Genomic DNA, 16,107 nt, shown 5'->3' with positions numbered 1-16,107 from the left:
GCACCATGATCTGGCTTTTTATGAGGTCGGACTAGTCAGAGGCCAAAACTCATATGGATACCAACTGAAAATCGGCAGTTTTTTTGTATTGCCCTGAAAAGTCGTGTATGACGTTTTCAGGTCTTCTAGGACTGTATCCAATATCTTTTAACCTCTTTAACACCAACACAACATAAGTGAATTCAATGGGACAGCAACATATATGGATATGGGTTAACGGCTCATAGACGGGGGTAAGAATACCCCGGTTTAAAAACACACATTACTGTGGAACTATTTATGCTTTTTAAAATTACAACGAACCGCACAAGCACTGTACTACAAACTGTGTGGGCACGGTAGCAGATATATAACATGATCAGAGTTACAAGTGAAATAATGTTCAATATTATAGGTTTTTCACTTTTTGGATACGCAAAAGAGCCTCTCTTAATCGTTAGGGAGAAATTCACACAACACAAACAAGGAAAACATCCATTCTTTTGAGGAATAATGGAAGATTGAGATTTCTATCCTACCCGTGCCCATATCTTACTTCACCAATTTATATTTTAGAATACAAGAACGTCGAAAGCAACAGAGGAGCTTTTAATTCTGGTATCAACCCCACAGTTAAAGAATTTAATATTGGTTTCTTACAGAAGAAAGACTATGATAAAATGCAATAGTAATCTTTTCTCTTATTCAATGACTGCTCTTTTTTTTAGTAAACTCCGTAGACTCCAAGGTTAAAATGCATACCAGGAGTGGGGTTTGAACCCACGTGGATACATATCCATTGGATCTTAAGTCCAACGCCTTAACCACTCAGCCATCCTGGTGTAGTCTGCAAGTGAGAGCGTGTACAGGTGAGCGGCAGTTCAAGAGAGCCTGATGAATTTGGAAAACAATAAAGAACATCCTATTTTGAGCACGAATTCAAGCGGTATGAACTGTAGAATATTGTGGAATTATCTCACTATGCACCATGATCTGGCTTTTTATGAGGTCGGGCTAGTCAGAGGCCAAAACTCATATGGATACCAACTGAAAATCGGCAGTATTTTTGTATTGCCCTGAAAAGTCGTGTATGACATTTCCAGGTCTTCTAGGACTGTATCCAATATCTTTTAACCTCTTTAACACCAACACAACATAAGTGAATTCAATCTGACAGCAACATATATGGATATGGGTTAACGGCTCATAGACGGGGGTAAGAATACCCTGGTTTAAAAACACACATTACTGTGGAACTATTTATGCTTTTTAAAATTACAACGAACCGCACAAGCACTGTACAACAAACTGTGTGGGCACGGTAGCAGATATATAACATGATCAGAGTTACAAGTGAAATAATGTTCAATATTATAGGTTTTTCACTTTTTGGATACGCAGTAGAGCCTCTCTTAATCGTTAGGGAGCAATTCACACAACACAAACAAGGAAAACATCCCTTCTTTTGAGGAATAATGGAAGATTGAGATTTCTATCCTACCCGTGCCCATATCTTACTTACTTATATTTTAGAATACAAGAACGTTGAAAGCAACAGAGGAGCTTTTAATTCTGGTATCAACCCCACAGTTAAAGAATTTAATATTGGTTTCTTACAGAAGAAAGACTATGATAACATTATTCAATGACTGCTCTTTTTCAGTAAACTTTGTAGACTCCAAGGATAAAATGCATACCAGGAGTGGAGTTTGAACCCACGCTGATACATATCCATTGGATCTTAAGCCCAACGCCTTAACCACTCGGCCACCCTGGTCTAATATGCAAGTGAGAGAGAGTACAGGTGAGCGGCAGTTCAGGAGAGCCTGATGAATTTGGAAAACAATAAAGAACATCCTATTTTGAGCACGAATTCAAGCGGTATGAACTGTAGAATATTGTGGAATTATCTCACTATGCACCATGATCTGGCTTTTTATGAGGTCGGGCTAGTCAGAGGCCAAAACTCATATGGATACCAACTGAAAATCGGCAGTATTTTTGTATTGCCCTGAAAAGTCGTGTATGACATTTCGAGGTCTTCTAGGACTGTATCCAATATCTTTTAACCTCTTTAACACCAACACAACATAAGTGAATTCAATGGGACAGCAACATATATGGATATGGGTTAACGGCTCATAGACGGGGGTAAGAATACCCTGGTTTAAAAACACACATTACTGTGGAACTATTTATGCTTTTTAAAATTACAACGAACCGCACAAGCACTGTACAACAAACTGTGTGGGCACGGTAGCAGATATATAACATGATCAGAGTTACAAGTGAAATAATGTTCAATATTATAGGTTTTTCACTTTTTGGATACGCAAAAGAGCCTCTCTTAATCGTTAGGGAGCAATTCACACAACACAAACAAGGAAAACATCCCTTCTTTTGAGGAATAATGGAAGATTGAGATTTCTATCCTACCCGTGACCAAATCTTACTTCACCAATTTATATTTTAGAATACAAGAACGTCGAAAGCAACAGAGGAGCTTTTAATTCTGGTATCAATCCCACAGTTAAAGAATTCAATATTGGTTTCTTACAGAAGAAAGACTATGATAAAATGCAATAGTAATCTTTTCTCTTATTCAATGACTGCTCTTTTTTTTTAGTAAACTCCGTAGACTCCAAGGTTAAAATGCATACCAGGAGTGGGGTTTGAACCCACGCTGATACATATCCATTGGATCTTAAGCCCAACGCCTTAACCACTCGGCCACCCTGGTGTAATATGCAAGTGAGAGAGAGTACAGGTGAGCGGCAGTTCAGGAGAGCCTGATGAATTTGGAAAACAATAAAGAACATCCTATTTTGAGCACGAATTCAAGCGGTATGAACTGTAGAATATTGTGGAATTATCTCACTATGCACCATGATCTGGCTTTTTATGAGGTCGGGCTAGTCAGAGGCCAAAACTCATATGGATACCAACTGAAAATCGGCAGTATTTTTGTATTGCCCTGAAAAGTCGTGTATGACATTTCGAGGTCTTCTAGGACTGTATCCAATATCTTTTAACCTCTTTAACACCAACACAACATAAGTGAATTCAATGGGACAGCAACATATATGGATATGGGTTAACGGCTCATAGACGGGGGTAAGAATACCCCGGTTTAAAAACACACATTACTGTGGAACTATTTATGCTTTTTAAAATTACAACGAACCGCACAAGCACTGTACAACAAACTGTGTGGGCACGGTAGCAGATATATAACATGATCAGAGTTACAAGTGAAATAATGTTCAATATTATAGGTTTTTCACTTTTTGGATACGCAATAGAGCCTCTCTTAATCGTTAGGGAGCAATTCACACAACACAAACAAGGAAAACATCCCTTCTTTTGAGGAATAATGGAAGATTGAGATTTCTATCCTACCCGTGCCCATATCTTACTTACTTATATTTTAGAATACATGAACGTCGAAAGCAACAGAGGAGCTTTTAATTCTGGTATCAACCCCACAGTTAAAGAATTCAATATTGGTTTCTTACAGAAGAAAGACTATGATAAAATGCAATAGTAATCTTTTCTCTTATTCAATGACTGCTCTTTTTTAGTAAACTTCGTAGACTCCAAGGTTAAAATGCATACCAGGAGTGGGGTTTGAACCCACGCGGATACATATCCATTGGATCTTAAGCCCAACACCTTAACCACTCGGCCATCCTTGTGTAGTATGCAAGTGAGAGAGTGTACAGGTGAGCGGCAGTTCAGGAGAGCCTGATGAATTTGGAAAACAATAAAGAACATCCTATTTTGAGCATGAATTCAAGCGGTATGAACTGTAGAATATTGTGGAATTATCTCACTATGCACCATGATCTGGCTTTTTATGAGGTCGGGCTAGTCAGAGGCCAAAACTCATATGGATACCAACTGAAAATCGGCAGTATTTTTGTATTGCCCTGAAAAGTCGTGTATGACATTTTCAGGTCTTCTAGGACTGTATCCAATATCTTTTAACCTCTTTAACACCAACACAACATAAGTGAATTCAATGGGACAGCAACATATATGGATATGGGTTAACGGCTCATAGACGGGGGTAAGAATACCCCGGTTTAAAAACACACATTACTGTGGAACTATTTATGCTTTTTAAAATTACAACGAACCGCACAAGCACTGTACTACAAACTGTGTGGGCACGGTAGCAGATATATAACATGATCAGAGTTACAAGTGAAATAATGTTCAATATTATAGGTTTTTCACTTTTTGGATACGCAAAAGAGCCTCTCTTAATCGTTAGGGAGCAATTCACACAACACAAACAAGGAAAACATCCATTCTTTTGAGGAATAATGGAAGATTGAGATTTCTATCCTACCCGTGCCCATATCTTACTTCACCAATTTATATTTTAGAATACAAGAACGTCGAAAGCAACAGAGGAGCTTTTAATTCTGGTATCAACCCCACAGTTAAAGAATTCAATATTGGTTTCTTACAGAAGAAAGACTATGATAAAATGCAATAGTAATCTTTTCTCTTATTCAATGACTGCTCTTTTTTAGTAAACTCCGTAGACTCCAAGGTTAAAATGCATACCAGGAGTGGGGTTTGAACCCACGTGGATACATATCCATTGGATCTTAAGTCCAACGCCTTAACCACTCGGCCATCCTGGTGTAGTCTGCAAGTGAGAGAGTGCACAGGTGAGCGGCAGTTCAAGAGAGCCTGATGAATTTGGAAAACAATAAAGAACATCCTATTTTGAGCACGAATTCAAGCGGTATGAACTGTAGAATATTGTGGAATTATCTCACTATGCACCATGATCTGGCTTTTTATGAGGTCGGGCTAGTCAGAGGCCAAAACTCATATGGATACCAACTGAAAATCGGCAGTATTTTTGTATTGTCCTGAAAAGTCGTGTATGACATTTCGAGGTCTTCTAGGACTGTATCCAATATCTTTTAACCTCTTTAACACCAACACAACATAAGTGAATTCAATCTGACAGCAACATATATGGATATGGGTTAACGGCTCATAGACGGCGGTAAGAATACCCCGGTTTAAAAACACACATTACCGTGGAACTATTTATGCTTTTTAAAATTACAACGAACCGCACAAGCACTGTACAACAAACTGTGTGGGCACGGTAGCAGATATATAACATGATCAGAGTTACAAGTGAAATAATGTTCAATATTATAGGTTTTTCACTTTTTGGATACGCAAAAGAGCCTCTCTTAATCGTTAGGGAGCAATTCACACAACACAAACAAGGAAAACATCCCTTCTTTTGAGGAATAATGGAAGATTGAGATTTCTATCCTACCCGTGCCCATATCTTACTTCACCAATTTATATTTTAGAATACAAGAACGTCAAAAGCAACAGAGGAGCTTTTAATTCTGGTATCAACCCCACAGTTAAAGAATTCAATATTGGTTTCTTACAGAAGAAAGACTATGATAAAATGCAATAGTAATCTTTTCTCTTATTCAATGACTGCTCTTTTTTAGTAAACTTCGTAGACTCCAAGGTTAAAATGCATACCAGGAGTGGGGTTTGAACCCACGCGGATACATATCCATTGGATCTTAAGCCCAACGCCTTAACCACTCGGCCAGCCTGGTGTAGTATGCAAGTGAGAGAGTGTACAGGTGAGCGGCAGTTCAGGAGAGCCTGATGAATTTGGAAAACAATAAAGAACATCCTATTTTGAGCACGAATTCAAGCGGTATGAACTGTAGAATATTGTGGAATTATCTCACTATGCACCATGATCTGGCTTTTTATGAGGTCGGGCTAGTCAGAGGCCAAAACTCATATGGATACCAACTGAAAATCGGCAGTATTTTTGTATTGCCCTGAAAAGTCGTGTATGACATTTTCAGGTCTTCTAGGACTGTATCCAATATCTTTTAACCTCTTTAACACCAACACAACATAAGTGAATTCAATGTAACAGCAACATATATGGATATGGGTTAACGGCTCATAGACGGGGGTAAGAATACCCCGGTTTAAAAACACACATTACTGTGGAACTATTTATGCTTTTTAAAATTACAACGAACCGCACAAGCACTGTACAACAAACTGTGTGGGCACGGTAGCAGATATATAACATGATCAGAGTTACAAGTGAAATAATGTTCAATATTATAGGTTTTTCACTTTTTGGATACGCAAAAGAGCCTCTCTTAATCGTTAGGGAGCAATTCACACAACACAAACAAGGAAAACATCCCTTCTTTTGAGGAATAATGGAAGATTGAGATTTCTATCCTACCCGTGACCATATCTTACTTCACCAATTTATATTTTAGAATACAAGAACGTCAAAAGCAACAGAGGAGCTTTTAATTCTGGTATCAACCCCACAGTTAAAGAATTCAATATTGGTTTCTTACAGAAGAAAGACTATGATAAAATGCAATAGTAATCTTTTCTCTTATTCAATGACTGCTCTTTTTTAGTAAACTTCGTAGACTCCAAGGTTAAAATGCATACCAGGAGTGGGGTTTGAACCCACGTTGATACATATCCATTGGATCTTAAAGGAACAGTGTCATCACAAATAATTTTTTTATATGTTAAAGGTGTTAGTGCTTTAATAAAAACGTTTATATTCATTTGTTTGTTTGTGTTTTACTGTTTCTTATTTTTACACTTTTTCCTCCCTATGGGGGCTGCCATTTTTTGTTCCATTTCTGTGTGTGCCGATTAACGACACACACAGACATGGAATACGGCAGCCACAGTCCCATAGGGACTGCGAACGGCTCCCGTCCCATTGACTGCCGTGTACGGCGTCTGTGTGGGAACTGCGCATGCGCCGCTCCCACACAGTCCTATTCGAAATTGGCGCCGTCCGGCGCCATTTTCCTGTGGACCGGAAGTCGCGGCCGGACAGTAATATTACTACTTCCGGTCGCGGCTTCCGGACTTGTGCACATGGAACAGCGGCAGCAAACGGAGCGGACGGGCCGGAGGGAGCCGCGGCGGCAGGAGCAGGTAAGAGATTTCAATGTATGTTAGTGTTTGTGTGTGTTTACTACTGTATGTAAACCTACTACACTGTGGGTTACCTCAAAAAATGGCGACACACAGTGTAGGAGGTTAAACCTTTCAAACCCCTCGTTTATCCCGGCACTAGCCAGGATAAAGGAGGGGGGGGGATGCTGAGAGCTCACTAGAGCGAGGGCTTTTAACCCAATGTTGCAATGCTGCAATTTTGGGAACTAGCTCCATCTAGTGACCAAAAATGGGTAGTATTATAAATTAGAAAAAATTTATAATATTTCCTGACTCGCGAAAAAAATAAAAAAAATTTGAACAATGTTTAATCACCCACACACTAAATGTTTAATTTTTTAAAAAAAAACATGTTTTTCTGGCAACACATTCCCTTTAAGCCCAACGCCTTAACCACTCGTCCATCCTGGTGTAGTATGCAAGTGAGAGAGTGTACAGGTGAGCGGCAGTTCAGGAGAGCCTGATGAATTTGGAAAACAATAAAGAACATCCTATTTTGAGCACGAATTCAAGCGGTATGAACTGTAGAATATTGTGGAATTATCTCACTATGCACCATGATCTGGCTTTTTATGAGGTCGGGCTAGTCAGAGGCCAAAACTCATATGGATACCAACTGAAAATCGGCAGTATTTTTGTATTGCCCTGAAAAGTCGTGTATGACATTTTCAGGTCTTCTAGGACTGTATCCAATATCTTTTAACCTCTTTAACACCAACACAACATAAGTGAATTCAATGGGACAGCAACATATATGGATATGGGTTAACGGCTCATAGACGGGGGTAAGAATACCCCGGTTTAAAAACACACATTACTGTGGAACTATTTATGCTTTTTAAAATTACAACGAACCGCACAAGCACTGTACAACAAACTGTGTGGGCACGGTAGCAGATATATAACATGATCAGAGTTACAAGTGAAATAATGTTCAATATTATAGGTTTTTCACTTTTTGGATACGCAAAAGAGCCTCTCTTAATCGTTAGGGAGCAATTCACACAACACAAACAAGGAAAACATCCCTTCTTTTGAGGAATAATGGAAGATTGAGATTTCTATCCTACCCGTGACCATATCTTACTTCACCAATTTATATTTTAGAATACAAGAACGTCAAAAGCAACAGAGGAGCTTTTAATTCTGGTATCAACCCCACAGTTAAAGAATTCAATATTGGTTTCTTACAGAAGAAAGACTATGATAAAATGCAATAGTAATCTTTTCTCTTATTCAATGACTGCTCTTTTTTAGTAAACTTCGTAGACTCCAAGGTTAAAATGCATACCAGGAGTGGGGTTTGAACCCACGCGGATACATATCCATTGGATCTTAAGCCCAACGCCTTAACCACTCGGCCATCCTGGTGTAGTATGCAAGTGAGAGAGTGTACAGGTGAGCGGCAGTTCAGGAGAGCCTGATGAATTTGGAAAACAATAAAGAACATCCTATTTTGAGCACGAATTCAAGCGGTATGAACTGTAGAATATTGTGGAATTATCTCACTATGCACCATGATCTGGCTTTTTATGAGGTCGGGCTAGTCAGAGGCCAAAACTCATATGGATACCAACTGAAAATCGGCAGTATTTTTGTATTGCCCTGAAAAGTCGTGTATGACATTTTCAGGTCTTCTAGGACTGTATCCAATATCTTTTAACCTCTTTAACACCAACACAACATAAGTGAATTCAATGGGACAGCAACATATATGGATATGGGTTAACGGCTCATAGACGGGGGTAAGAATACCCCGGTTTAAAAACACACATTACTGTGGAACTATTTATGCTTTTTAAAATTACAACGAACCGCACAAGCACTGTACAACAAACTGTGTGGGCACGGTAGCAGATATATAACATGATCAGAGTTACAAGTGAAATAATGTTCAATATTATAGGTTTTTCACTTTTTGGATACGCAAAAGAGCCTCTCTTAATCGTTAGGGAGCAATTCACACAACACAAACAAGGAAAACATCCCTTCTTTTGAGGAATAATGGAAGATTGAGATTTCTATCCTACCCGTGACCATATCTTACTTCACCAATTTATATTTTAGAATACAAGAACGTCAAAAGCAACAGAGGAGCTTTTAATTCTGGTATCAACCCCACAGTTAAAGAATTCAATATTGGTTTCTTACAGAAGAAAGACTATGATAAAATGCAATAGTAATCTTTTCTCTTATTCAATGACTGCTCTTTTTTAGTAAACTTCGTAGACTCCAAGGTTAAAATGCATACCAGGAGTGGGGTTTGAACCCACGCGGATACATATCCATTGGATCTTAAAGGAACAGTGTCATCACAAATAATTTTTTTATATGTTAAAGATGTTAGTGCTTTAATAAAAACGTTTATATTCATTTGTGTGTTTGTGTTTTACTGTTTCTTATTTTTACACTTTTTCCTCCCTATGGGGGCTGCCATTTTTTGTTCCATTTCTGTGTGTGCCGATTAACGACACACACAGACATGGAATACGGCAGCCACAGTCCCATAGGGACTGCGAACGGCTCCCGTCCCATTGACTGCCGTGTACGGCGTCTGTGTGGGAACTGCGCATGCGCCGCTCCCACACAGTCCTATTCGAAATTGGCGCCGTCCGGCGCCATTTTCCTGTGGACCGGAAGTCGCGGCCGGACAGTAATATTACTACTTCCGGTCGCGGCTTCCGGACTTGTGCACATGGAACAGCGGCAGCAAACGGAGCGGACGGGCCGGAGGGAGCCGCGGCGGCAGGAGCAGGTAAGAGATTTCAATGTATGTTAGTGTTTGTGTGTGTTTACTACTGTATGTAAACCTACTACACTGTGGGTTACCTCAAAAAATGGCGACACACAGTGTAGGAGGTTAAACCTTTCAAACCCCTCGTTTATCCCGGCACTAGCCAGGATAAAGGAGGGGGGGATGCTGAGAGCTCACTAGAGCGAGGGCTTTTAACCCAATGTTGCAATGCTGCAATTTTGGGAACTAGCTCCATCTAGTGACCAAAAATGGGTAGTATTATAAATTAGAAAAAATTTATAATATTTCCTGACTCGCGAAAAAAATAAAAAAAATTTGAACAATGTTTAATCACCCACACACTAAATGTTTAATTTTTTTTAAAAAAACATGTTTTTCTGGCAACACATTCCCTTTAAGCCCAACGCCTTAACCACTCGGCCATCCTGGTGTAGTATGCAAGTGAGAGAGTGTACAGGTGAGCGGCAGTTCAGGAGAGCCTGATGAATTTGGAAAACAATAAAGAACATCCTATTTTGAGCACGAATTCAAGCGGTATGAACTGTAGAATATTGTGGAATTATCTCACTATGCACCATGATCTGGCTTTTTATGAGGTCGGGCTAGTCAGAGGCCAAAACTCATATGGATACCAACTGAAAATCGGCAGTATTTTTGTATTGCCCTGAAAAGTCGTGTATGACATTTTCAGGTCTTCTAGGACTGTATCCAATATCTTTTAACCTCTTTAACACCAACACAACATAAGTGAATTCAATGGGACAGCAACATATATGGATATGGGTTAACGGCTCATAGACGGGGGTAAGAATACCCCGGTTTAAAAACACACATTACTGTGGAACTATTTATGCTTTTTAAAATTACAACGAACCGCACAAGCACTGTACAACAAACTGTGTGGGCACGGTAGCAGATATATAACATGATCAGAGTTACAAGTGAAATAATGTTCAATATTATAGGTTTTTCACTTTTTGGATACGCAAAAGAGCCTCTCTTAATCGTTAGGGAGCAATTCACACAACACAAACAAGGAAAACATCCCTTCTTTTGAGGAATAATGGAAGATTGAGATTTCTATCCTACCCGTGCCCATATCTTACTTCACCAATTTATATTTTAGAATACAAGAACGTCGAAAGCAACAGAGGAGCTTTTAATTCTGGTATCAACCCCACAGTTAAAGAATTCAATATTGGTTTCTTACAAAAGAAAGACTATGATAAAATGCAATAGTAATCTTTTCTCTTATTCAATGACTGCTCTTTTTTTTAGTAAACTCCAAGGTTAAAATGCATACCAGGAGTGGGGTTTGAACTCACGTGGATACATATCCATTGGATCTTAAGTCCAACGCCTTAACCACTCGGCCATCCTGGTGTAGTCTGCAAGTGAGAGAGTGTACAGGTGAGCGGCAGTTCAAGAGAGCCTGATGAATTTGGAAAACAATAAAGAACATCCTATTTTGAGCACGAATTCAAGCGGTATGAACTGTAGAATATTGTGGAATTATCTCACTATGCACCATGATCTGGGTTTTTATGAGGTCGGGCTAGTCAGAGGCCAAAACTCATATGGATACCAACTGAAAATCGGCAGTATTTTTGTATTGCCCTGAAAAGTCGTGTATGACATTTCGAGATCTTCTAGGACTGTATCCAATATCTTTTAACCTCTTTAACACCAACACAACATAAGTGAATTCAATCTGACAGCAACATATATGGATATGGGTTAACGGCTCATAGACGGGGGTAAGAATACCCCGGTTTAAAAACACACATTACTGTGGAACTATTTATGCTTTTTAAAATTACAACGAACCGCACAAGCACTGTACAACAAACTGTGTGGGCACGGTAGCAGATATATAACATGATCAGAGTTACAAGTGAAATAATGTTCAATATTATAGGTTTTTCACTTTTTGGATACGCAAAAGAGCCTCTCTTAATCGTTAGGGAGCAATTCACACAACACAAACAAGGAAAACATCCCTTCTTTTGAGGAATAATGGAAGATTGAGATTTCTATCCTACCCGTGACCATATCTTACTTCACCAATTTATATTTTAGAATACAAGAACGTCGAAAGCAACAGAGGAGCTTTTAATTCTGGTATCAACCCCACAGTTAAAGGAACAGTGTCATCACAAATTATTTTTTTATATGTTAAAGATGTTAGTGCTTTATTAAAAACGTTTATATTCATTTGTGTGTTTGTGTTTTACTTTTTCTTATTTTTACACTTTTTCTTCACTATGGGGGCTGCCATTTTTTGTTCCATTTCTGTCTGTGTCGATTAACGACACATACAGACATGGAATACGGCAGCCACAGTCCCATAGGGACTGTGAACGGCTCCCGTCCCATTGACTTCCGTGTACGGCGTCTGTGTGGGAACTGCGCATGCGCCGCTCCCACACAGTCCAATTCGAAATTGGCGCCGTCCGGCGCCATTTTCCTGTGGACCGGAAGTCGCGGCCGGACAGTAATATTACTACTTCCGGTCGCGGCTTCCGGATTTGTGCACTTGGATCAGCGGCAGCAAACGGAGCGGACGGGCCGGAGGGAGCCGCGGCGGCAGGAGCAGGTAAGAGCTTTCAATGTATGTTCGTGTTTGTGTGTTTACTACTGTATGTAAACCTACTACGCTGTGTGTTAGCTCAAAAAATGGCGACACACAGTGTAGGAGGTTACACCGTTCAAACCCCTCGTTTATCCCGGCACTAGCCAGGATAAAGGAGGGGGGGAAGCTGAGAGCTCACTAGAGCGAGGGCTTTTAACCCAATGTTGCAATGCTGCAATTTTGGGAACTAGCTCCATCTAGTGACCAAAAATGGGTAGTATTATAAATTAGAAATAATTTATAATATTTCCTGACTCGCGAAAAAAAAAAAAAAAATTTGAACAATGTTTAATCACCCACACACTAAATGTTTAATTTTTTAAAAAAAAACATGTTTTTCTGGCAACACATTCCCTTTAAAGAATTCAATATTGGTTTCTTACAGAAGAAAGACTATGATAAAATGCAATAGTAATCTTTTCTCCTATTCAATGACTGCTCTTTTTTAGTAAACTTCGTAGACTCCAAGGTTAAAATGAACCCACGCGGATACATATCCATTGGATCTTAAGCCCAACGCCTTAACCACTCGGCCATCCTGGTGTAGTATGCAAGTGAGAGAGTGTACAGGTGAGCGGCAGTTCAGGAGAGCCTGATGAATTTGGAAAACAATAAAGAACATCCTATTTTGAGCATGAATTCAAGCGGTATGAACTGTAGAATATTGTGGAATTATCTCACTATGCACCATGATCTGGCTTTTTATGAGGTCGGGCTAGTCAGAGGCCAAAACTCATATGGATACCAACTGAAAATCGGCAGTATTTTTGTATTGCCCTGAAAATTCGTGTATGACATTTTCAGGTCTTCTAGGACTGTATCCAATATCTTTTAACCTCTTTAACACCAACACAACATAAGTGAATTCAATGGGACAGCAACATATATGGATATGGGTTAACGGCTCATAGACGGGGGTAAGAATACCCCGGTTTAAAAACACACATTACTGTGGAACTATTTATGCTTTTTAAAATTAGAACGAACCGCACAAGCACTGTACTACAAACTGTGTGGGCACGGTAGCAGATATATAACATGATCAGAGTTACAAGTGAAATAATGTTCACTATTATAGGTTTTTCACTATTTGGATACGCAAAAGAGCCTCTCTTAATCGTTAGGGAGCAATTCACACAACACAAACAAGGAAAACATCCCTTCTTTTGAGGAATAATGGAAGATTGAGATTTCTATCCTACCCGTGCCCATATCTTACTTCACCAATTTATATTTTAGAATACAAGAACGTCGAAAGCAACAGAGGAGCTTTTAATTCTGGTATCAACCCCACAGTTAAAGAATTCAATATTGGTTTCTTACAGAAGAAAGACTATGATAAAATGCAATAGTAATCTTTTCTCTTATTCAATGACTGCTCTTTTTTAGTAAACTTCATAGACTCCAAGGTTAAAATGCATACCAGGAGTGGGGTTTGAACATATCCATTGGATCTTAAGCCCAACGCCTTAACCACTCGGCCATCCTGGTGTAGTATGCAAGTGAGAGAGTGTACAGGTGAGCGGCAGTTCAGGAGAGCCTGATAAATTTGGAAAACAATAAAGAACATCCTATTTTGAGCATGAATTCAAGCGGTATGAACTGTAGAATATTGTGGAATTATCTCACTATGCACCATGATCTGGCTTTTTATGAGGTCGGGCTAGTCAGAGGCCAAAACTCATATGGATACCAACTGAAAATCGGCAGTATTTTTGTATTGCCCTGAAAAGTCGTGTATGACATTTCGAGGTCTTCTAGGACTGTATCCAATATCTTTTAACCTCTTTAACACCAACACAACATAAGTGAATTCAATCTGACAGCAACATATATGGATATGGGTTAACGGCTCATAGACGGGGGTAAGAATACCCCGGTTTAAAAACACACATTACTGTGGAACTATTTATGCTTTTTAAAATTACAACGAACCGCACAAGCACTGTACTACAAACTGTGTGGGCACGGTAGCAGATATATAACATGATCAGAGTTACAAGTGAAATAATGTTCAATATTATAGGTTTTTCACTTTTTGGATACGCAAAAGAGCCTCTCTTAATCGTTAGGGAGCAATTCACACAACACAAACAAGGAAAACATCCCTTCTTTTGAGGAATAATGGAAGATTGAGATTTCTATCCTACCCGTGCCCATATCTTACTTCACCAATTTATATTTTAGAATACAAGAACGTCGAAAGCAACAGAGGAGCTTTTAATTCTGGTATCAACCCCACAGTTAAAGAATTCAATATTGGTTTCTTACAGAAGAAAGACTATGATAAAATGCAATAGTAATCTTTTCTCTTATTCAATGACTGCTCTTTTTTAGTAAACTCCGTAGACTCCAAGGTTAAAATGCATACCAGGAGTGGGGTTTGAACCCACGTGGATACCTATCCATTGGATCTTAAGTCCAACGCCTTAACCACTCGGCAATCCTGGTGTAGTCTGCGAGTGAAAGAGTGTACAGGTGAGCGGCAGTTCAAGAGAGCCTGATGAATTTGGAAAACAATAAAGAACATCCTATTTTGAGCACGAATTCAAGCGGTATGAACTGTAGAATATTGTGGAATTATCTCACTATGCACCATGATCTGGCTTTTTATGAGGTCGGGCTAGTCAGAGGCCAAAACACATATGAATACCAACTGAAAATCGGCAGTATTTTTGTATTGCCCTGAAAAGTCGTGTATGACATTTCGAGGTCTTCTAGGACTGTATCCAATATCTTTTAACCTCTTTAACACCAACACAACATAAGTGAATTCAATGGGACAGCAACATATATGGATATGGGTTAACGACTCATAGACGGGGGTAAGAATACCCCGGTTTAAAAACACACATTACTGTGGAACTATTTATGCTTTTTAAAATTACAACGAACCGCACAAGCACTGTACTACAAACTGTGTGGGCACGGTAGCAGATATATAACATGATCAGAGTTACAAGTGAAATAATGTTCAATATTATAGGTTTTTCACTTTTTGGATACGCAAAAGAGCCTCTCTTAATCGTTAGGGAGCAATTCACACAACACAAACAAGGAAAACATCCCTTCTTTTGAGGAATAATGGAAGATTGAGATTTCTATCCTACCCGTGCCCATATCTTACTTCACCAATTTATATTTTAGAATACAAGAACGTCGAATGCAACAGAGGAGCTTTTAATTCTGGTATCAACCCCACAGTTAAAGAATTCAATATTGGTTTCTTACAGAAGAAAGACTATGATAAAATGCAATAGTAATCTTTTCTCTTATTCAATGACTGCTCTTTTTAGTAAACTCCGTAGACTCCAAGGTTAAAATGCATACCAGGAGTGGGGTTTGAACCCACGCAGATACATATCCATTGGATCTTAAGTCCAACGCCTTAACCACTCGGCCATCCTAGTGTAGTCTGCAGGTGAGAGAGTGCACAGGTGAACGGCAGTTCAAGAGAGCCTGATGAATTTGGAAAACAATAAAGAACATCCTATTTTGAGCACGAATTCAAGCGGTATGAACTGTAGAATATTGTGGAATTATCTCACTATGCACCATTATCTGGCTGTTTATGAGGTCGGGCTAGTCAGAGGCCAAAACTCATATGGATACCATCTGAAAATAGGCAGTATTTTTGTAATGCCCTGAAAAGTCGTGTATGACATTTTGAGGTCTTCTAGGACTGTATCAAATATCTTTTAACTTCTTTAACACCAACACA

General features: G+C 39.2%; 10 non-coding genes across 10 annotated transcripts; all 10 read right to left on the bottom strand.

Annotated features, from left to right (window-relative positions):
- Positions 1-738: 738 nt before the first annotated feature.
- Positions 739-821, bottom strand: TRNAL-UAA (transfer RNA leucine (anticodon UAA)). The gene has a single exon. It is a non-coding gene; the product is annotated as a tRNA-Leu (tRNA).
- Positions 822-1,673: 852 nt separating this feature from the next.
- TRNAL-UAA (transfer RNA leucine (anticodon UAA)) lies at positions 1,674-1,756 on the bottom strand. Its single transcript has one exon. It is a non-coding gene; the product is annotated as a tRNA-Leu (tRNA).
- Positions 1,757-2,636: 880 nt separating this feature from the next.
- TRNAL-UAA (transfer RNA leucine (anticodon UAA)) lies at positions 2,637-2,719 on the bottom strand. The gene has a single exon. It is a non-coding gene; the product is annotated as a tRNA-Leu (tRNA).
- Positions 2,720-3,591: 872 nt separating this feature from the next.
- On the bottom strand, positions 3,592-3,674 carry TRNAL-UAA (transfer RNA leucine (anticodon UAA)). Its single transcript has one exon. It is a non-coding gene; the product is annotated as a tRNA-Leu (tRNA).
- An 877-nt stretch (positions 3,675-4,551) lies between these two features.
- TRNAL-UAA (transfer RNA leucine (anticodon UAA)) lies at positions 4,552-4,634 on the bottom strand. Its single transcript has one exon. It is a non-coding gene; the product is annotated as a tRNA-Leu (tRNA).
- An 877-nt stretch (positions 4,635-5,511) lies between these two features.
- On the bottom strand, positions 5,512-5,594 carry TRNAL-UAA (transfer RNA leucine (anticodon UAA)). The gene has a single exon. It is a non-coding gene; the product is annotated as a tRNA-Leu (tRNA).
- Positions 5,595-8,287: 2,693 nt separating this feature from the next.
- Positions 8,288-8,370, bottom strand: TRNAL-UAA (transfer RNA leucine (anticodon UAA)). Its single transcript has one exon. It is a non-coding gene; the product is annotated as a tRNA-Leu (tRNA).
- Positions 8,371-11,054: 2,684 nt separating this feature from the next.
- TRNAL-UAA (transfer RNA leucine (anticodon UAA)) lies at positions 11,055-11,137 on the bottom strand. Its single transcript has one exon. It is a non-coding gene; the product is annotated as a tRNA-Leu (tRNA).
- Positions 11,138-14,754: 3,617 nt separating this feature from the next.
- On the bottom strand, positions 14,755-14,837 carry TRNAL-UAA (transfer RNA leucine (anticodon UAA)). Its single transcript has one exon. It is a non-coding gene; the product is annotated as a tRNA-Leu (tRNA).
- An 876-nt stretch (positions 14,838-15,713) lies between these two features.
- TRNAL-UAA (transfer RNA leucine (anticodon UAA)) lies at positions 15,714-15,796 on the bottom strand. Its single transcript has one exon. It is a non-coding gene; the product is annotated as a tRNA-Leu (tRNA).
- Between the last annotated feature and the right edge of the window lie 311 nt (positions 15,797-16,107).

The sequence above is a fragment of the Rhinoderma darwinii genome, chromosome 4, assembly GCF_050947455.1.
Source record: "Rhinoderma darwinii isolate aRhiDar2 chromosome 4, aRhiDar2.hap1, whole genome shotgun sequence".
Lineage (NCBI taxonomy): Eukaryota > Metazoa > Chordata > Amphibia > Anura > Rhinodermatidae > Rhinoderma > Rhinoderma darwinii.
This window is presented reverse-complemented; position numbering and strand designations above follow the sequence as displayed.